The 7,021-nt window shown below is 39.5% G+C and overlaps 1 non-coding gene across 1 annotated transcript; it reads left to right on the top strand.

Annotated features, from left to right (window-relative positions):
• Positions 1-206: 206 nt before the first annotated feature.
• LOC118891379 lies at positions 207-310 on the top strand. Its single transcript, XR_005018963.1, has one exon. It is a non-coding gene; the product is annotated as a U6 spliceosomal RNA (small nuclear RNA).
• Positions 311-7,021: the final 6,711 nt, after the last annotated feature.

The following is a 7,021-nucleotide window of genomic DNA, read 5'->3' as shown; positions in this document are numbered from 1 at the left end:
TGTTGTGTCACATGCTTCCATTTATCCTTCAGGATATCTCTGAGTGTTTTTTCTGGGAGTTATTTATCAGATAACTGCCCTTCTTAGGATAACACTGTACCTATAAAGATTGCGTGGTAGAGCCTTTGACAAATTGAACTTGTACAGGTCAGCTATAGCTGAATGTCAAAGACAGGGAAAGACCAGAACATAGTATGAGCACTCCAATGCTCGCTTCGGCAGCATGTATACTAAAATTGGAACAATACAGAGATTAGCATGGCCCCTGCACAAGGATGACATGCAAATTCATGAAGCGTTCCATATTTTTATGTAAAAGAACGAAATTAGAACATTCTCTAACACCATATACAAAAATAAACTCAAAATGGATTAAAGACCTAAATGTAAGACCGGATACTATAAAACTCTTAGAGGAAAGCATAGGCAGAACACTCTCTGACATAAATCGCAGCAAGATCTTTTCTGATCCACCTCCTAGAGTACTGGAAATAAAAACAAGGATAAACAAATGGGACCTAATGAAACTTAAAAGCTTTGCACAGCAAAGGAAAGCATATAGTATGAGCACTCTAAACAAGCACAGGAATGGCTTAGGTGTTTTACTGAGAACTCTACAGAGGCAAGAGAAGGTATTTTAGCGTAGGTGTAGCTGTTGCCCCTGCACTTCAGTCAAAGAGGGGAGAACATCAGGAAGGGGATGGATGCGCCACAAGGGTCTATCCCATGGGGATGGTTCTGGAAATAGACTACATATTCATCCCCACTTGAGTCCACCCTTAAGACTTTACGCAGGGGCTAAAATAGCTCCACTCACCCTGCTGAAAAAGGTGCCTCACATTTCCCCCTGAGTTGGCACTTCCCTTTCCTAACCCAACAGCCGCCAGCACTGGTGGTGCTGGCCAGGGGTGGGCCACATCTAGTCAGCACCCAAGAGTGAGGAAGGTATTTGGCCAATTCCAGAAATGGTGGAGAAGTTACTGAATCACCATCATTCAGTTATATAATGTCAGTGCCACAAAGATTTCTTTGCCCATGAACAATTCCTGATTTTGCAGGAAATATCCTTGGATGCCTTAGTGGTGGGAGAGCAGCTTTCACTGGACCCTCTCCCTCGTCTCATTCATTCAGCCTAAACTCCTCTCCCAGTATTTTTTCAACCTTCTTCTTAACTCTGACTCCCTATTTTCACGTCTGGCCTAGATCCTCAAAAAAAAGAAAAAAAAAAAGCTATGAAATAAGAAAGGTATTGAGTGATCAACAACTAGCAGATGGGTAAGGAAATTAAAACACATTCAGCATTGGGCTCTTAAGTGAAAAAATAAAAAATTTTAATGAATATTTCTTAAATGAATGAATAAACTTAGGATTTAGAGTAAATAAATTTCATCATAGGATAAAACATGCAGCCACTAAGAAGAATGTTTACAGAGAATTTTAATAACCTAGGGCAATTCTTCTATCATGATATTAAGAGAAAAAGAACAGAATATGAAATTATACATGTAACATGCTCTCAACCGTGATGAATACCTATGCATGTAAAATCCCGGAAAGAAATTCACTAAAATTTTAATAGTTACTATCCTTGGATAGAGCTATAATGGGTGTTCTTTATATTCTTCTTTCTGCTTTTCAGCAACTTGTGCAGTTTTCTCTATGAGCCATTCTTACATTTATAATCAGGAAAAAAACCCCATAAATGTCAATTTTTTCTTTAGAAGAAAAGGATTCTGTGTATACTGCAAAGAACTCTCTTACTGTCCCAGATGTTTTCCCTCACAGCCCCAGGAAAACTGTAAACCCTGCTCTGGGAGAACGCCTCCCATGGCCACCTGGCTTCTCTGTGTCCACACAAGTGATGATCTGGCAGGACGCGGGGATTAGCATGGGAAGGCACGTCTGTCTGTTGTGCACTTTGCCCAGCTCTCTCAGATCTGTGCTTGCTGTTTCACTCCCATCTGTCTCGCTTGTTGCTGGTGAGGAATCTCCCCAAATTATCACTCCCAGCAGAAGGCATTTCTCTAACTAGGCCTTGGGAAATGGAGACGTAACATTTGCCAGTTTTCTGTACCCCTCTCTCGGGTTGGCTTGGGCAACGTCCCAGGAGAAAGCACTTATCCCCACCCCCATCAAGATCATTTAAGTGGCAAAGCTCCCCCCCACAGTCATGTCATGTTCTCACTAAAGAAAGTCCTGCCTAAATAGAATTATTCAGAATTTGCAAGCTTAGGGTCCAGGTAGGAGCCAATTTTGAATTTTTGCTTAGGAATCCTAAATTTCCGTTTCTGCCAGGCTGTTCAGAATTTAAAAGCAGAGCTATATACTAAGACTGAGGATTGTAAGGCCTGAGCCACAGATGTTCAGCCGTAAGATGGAAATGAAATGATCTGAGAGGCATGCATGTTTAATGAGGCCTGATTTAGAAATGACAGAATATGTTGCCCACACATGGCCTTTTCTAGAAAGTTATCTTGTTCATGTGAATGTTGACGCATATCAACATTCGCCAGAGAGCGCATCTGCCACGTGAGACGGTGTACTTTTCCGGCCCAGCTCTGTAGCAGCCGAATTACTGACTCAACGAGCAATGTATGGCTGGGAAAATCCAGTAATCCCAAATTCTCATACACAGCCAATTAAAATAAATGTCTACTACTATAGGACAGATTCTTCACTGACTCTGGTTAGATCAACTTGTAATGTTTCATCGTTGTCCTTGTTTCTCAGGTCCAAAGCCGTCTCTAGCCTCCACAGGCAGAGCGAAGCAATTCCTCCCTGAGTACCCGTGCACCTTGCTAATACCTCTTTTACAGCACTTGTTACATGCCTGTAACAGCTTGTTTCCAGATCTGTTTCTATCACCAGACTGAGACCTCTGGAGAGCAAGGGCTATAGGTCCCGTACCAGAGCACAGTGATTGCCGCTTAATAAATGTCTGTGGAATTAATTGCCTAATCAAAATGTTCATTGTTTTCCCCTCTCAGAATCGATACCGCACTTTAAACAATGTTTAACGTATTTGAGAGAGGCATATTTATAGAATTTTAGAACCGGGAGGGACCTTACTTTGTCGATGGGATAACCACGGCTCAGAAAAGCCCAATGACCCATACGAATCCATCAAACGTTGCTGAGATCAGTGCAATTCTCTTTGCGAGAGTTAAATGAGCTTTAGGAAAATGGACTTTTATTTTACGTTCTGGGAATTCAAATCGGTAAAACTTTAACTTCCAGGCTTAGCAAAATGGTGCTAACAGGCCTCAAGAAGTATTTTAAAGGTGGATAGTATAGGTCGGCATTTGGCCCAAGTCTGCCCTCTAAACTTGCAGAAGATACGTATCAAGAGAAATCTTACTTTAATGTGTTAAAACTATTCTCATGAGTTTGTGGGACATTTTATTTTCCATTACAGGTTTTAGATTTATAGAAAAGTTACAAAGGTAGTACAGAGTTCCTATATACCTGTCACCCAGTGTCAGTTCCCCCTAATGCTGTCATCTTACATTACCGCGGTACATTTGTCAAAACTAAGGAACTAACACTGTGTATTCCTATTAATGAAACTCCAGACTTTATTCAGATTTCACCAGTTTTCCCACCAATGTCCTTTTTCCATTCCAGGATCCCATCCAGGATACCACATTATGTTTAGTTGTCGTGTCTTCTCTGGTCTTCTCTGGTCTGTGACAGTTTCTTAGTCTTTGCTCTATGGCAGTTTGATTGTTTTTAGTTTTTATTGGAGTATAGTTGATTTACAATGCTGTGTTCATTTCAGGTATACAGCAAAGTGAATCAGTTATACATATACATATATCCATTCTTTTTTAGATTCTTTTTCCATATAGGCCATTACAGGGTACTGAGCAGAGTTCCCTATGCTATATAATAGGTCCTTATTAGTTATCTATTTTATATATAGTAGTGTGTATATGTCAATCCCAATCTCCCAATTTATCCCTCCCCCCTTGCCCCCTGGTAAGTATAAATTTATTTTCTACATCTGTGACTCCATTTCTGTTTTGTAAATAAGTTCATTTGTACCCTTTTTTTAGATTCCATATATAAGCGATATCATATATTTGTCTTTCTCAGACTTACTTCACTCAATCTCTAGGTCCATCCATGTTGCTGCAAATGACATTATTTTGTTCTTTTTTATGGCTACCATGATAGTTTTGAAGAGTACTGGTTGGGTATTTTGTAGATTGTCCCTCAAATTGGTTTGGTCTTATGTTTTCCTCATGATTAGACTGGGGTTATGTGTTTTTGGAAAGCATACCACAAATGCCAAGTGCCCTTCTCATCACATTACATCAGGAGGTAAATGATATCCCCATGCTATCACTGGTGAGGTTAACCCTGATCACTTGGTGAAGGTGGTATGTGCCAGGTTTCTTCACTGTAAAGTTAGTATTTTTCCTTTCCATTCTCTATTCTTTAGAAGTGAGTCACTAGGACCAGCCTGGAAAGGAAGAGAGGTTTATCTTCATATAGTATTTGGAATTCTTTCATTAGGGAGATTTATCTCTTATCCTCCCTTTATTTATGGAGATTTTAGTTTAGTAGATAATAGCAATTCCTTGAATTTGTGGGAAGTTAAACTAAAATTATAACTGTATAGGACTGTAAGTTTGGGCAGATATAAAGTAAGCATATGGTGTTAGAATATGAATTTAAGAGATAAACACCTCTTTGGGGGACACCACCATGGCTGAGAGAGTTCACATCAATAAACTTTCCAGATTACTGAAATGTATTCCTTCAATCACCAAGAGCTTTTTTTTTTTTTAATATATAAATTTCTCCCATTCTTCTGGCTGCCTTTCTACGGTATATCATATGCTTTTATCTTCTTGAACAGAATATCCTGAACAAAAATTTAGCCTTTTTACAAAAATTGATCATGATACTGAAATTCACAGCAATGATGATGGTTAAACTTGATGACCTCTGAAGTTTTTTCCAATCCAAGTTTAACAACTATCAGACAAGATTAATGAAGTTACGTCCCCAAATAACCAAAGACTTCTTATTTTAAACCTAAGGTTTTTACTTTGGGCTGGAGTACAGTGGTCTCAGCCTTACTTCTAGACCAGAGAGAAGCAACAGGTGTTCACACAAGAGCAGGCAGGACAGCTCATACAAATCATGCGGGGGAGGTTGTTAAAAGCCAGATTCTGATTCAGGCCTGAGATTCTGCATCTCTAACAACCTCCCAGGTGATACCAGTGCTGGTGGTCCATAGATCATTCTTTGAGTGACAAGGACCCAGGTAACCCTACATACCCAACTTTGTAGTCTGGCTGTTGGCAAGGCTTTGGGAGGCCAGGAAGTTCCTGGGACAGGGCAGAACTTTTCTCTCATGCTGTAAAGAGCTTTGAATAGACATGGATCATTCACAAAGTACAGTCAGAGCTTAGAAAAAGAAGGAGCTAGGTGACAAGAATAAATAACTCATTCTTCTAAAATAAGCCCAAAGAGGGAAAGAGAATTCTCTTCCTTAAGAGAACTACTTTAGGGACTTCCCTGGTGGTCCAGTGGGTAAGACTCTGTGCTCCCAATACAGGGGGCCCGGGTTCGATCCCTGGTCGGGGAACTAGATCCCGCATGCATGCTGCAACTAAGAGTCTGCATGCCGCAACTAAGACCCGGCGCAGCCCAAAATAAATAATAATTTAAAAAAAAAAAAAAAAAAGAGAACTACTTTAGAGGCAAACAGTTCTTGGACTTTCTGGTTCCTTTGATGTTGAAAAGAAGCACCCAGACTACATCAAAAGGACAATAAGCTAGTTTTACATAAAGATCAGTTTTGTGCAGAGAGGTCCAATTCTAGAACTTGAGGCTTCTTATCCTAAAATTACACTTGAGGATTTTAGGATGACACTAATGTACATTTTATATGATTGCTTCTATTTTCTCACAAACACAAGGTGGGTTTGTCTGTCCTTCAAGATCTAGCCACAGCAGCCAAACCCTTAGCTGCTTTCAAATTAAGCTAATATGACATATGGAATCTACTTATTTAAATCTAAAGTCATTCCTCACTATCCAAGGGGGATTGGCTTCAGGACCCCTGTGGATTCCAAAATCCATGGATGCTCAAGTCCCTTATATAACATGTTTGCATATAAACTACACACACCCTCCTGTATATTTTAAAACATCTCTAGGTTACTTATAATACCTACCACAATGTACACGCTATGTAAATAGTTGTAAATACAATGTTAAAACCGTGTGAATAGTTGCCAGAGTGCAGCGAATTCAACTTTCGCTTTCTGAAACTTGCTGAAAAATTTTTTCCAAGTATTTTTGACCTGCAGTTGGTTGAATCCACAGATGCAGAAGCTGGGGATACAGAGGGCAGACTGTACAATGAAATTATGATTCCTGAGTGTAATGTAGTGTCTTTATTATGGCAACTAATGAAGGGTTTCTTGACTGTGAAAAATCTTTCACATCATCGTATGCATTACAGCAGCCTGTCTGAGATAGTTCTAGTCAGAAATGCAGTACTGAGGAAAGAACACTGTGCAGGCTAATCTGGAGACCTGAATTCTAGCCCCCATTCAACCAGTAACCATTTGGATAACATTAACTACTTGGGCAAGTCACTTAACCTCTCCAGGCTTAACTGTACAAACTAAATGATTTCAGGGTTTCTTTCAAGCCCTAGTCTTTCACCACTCCATTCCCATAGCTCAGAAAGATATGTTGCATACATTTCAAAATGCTTATCCCTGTTTACAATGTCATTAATAAAGCTGATTCTGCCAACTTGTGCCTAACCCTTGAGCAAGTTGCAGCTTTAATGTTATATCAAGTAATCATCAGAGGAAAAATAGCTGATATTTGACCTCATTTCCCGAGTAGATATGTTTGTGGTTGTCAGCTAGCTAAGCTAGTGGTTTAGTTAATATTATACAGAGTTATTGCTAAACTCTTCTTTTCCCCAGATAATGACTAAAAATCAAAGTTTATAGCATGAATTATTACCAGTTGATAAGATTCTGAATTT

Source organism: Balaenoptera musculus, chromosome 2 (assembly GCF_009873245.2).
Source record: "Balaenoptera musculus isolate JJ_BM4_2016_0621 chromosome 2, mBalMus1.pri.v3, whole genome shotgun sequence".
NCBI classification, from domain to species: domain Eukaryota; kingdom Metazoa; phylum Chordata; class Mammalia; order Artiodactyla; family Balaenopteridae; genus Balaenoptera; species Balaenoptera musculus.
Note: the sequence above shows the minus strand (reverse complement) of the source record. Positions and strands in the feature narration are given on the sequence as shown.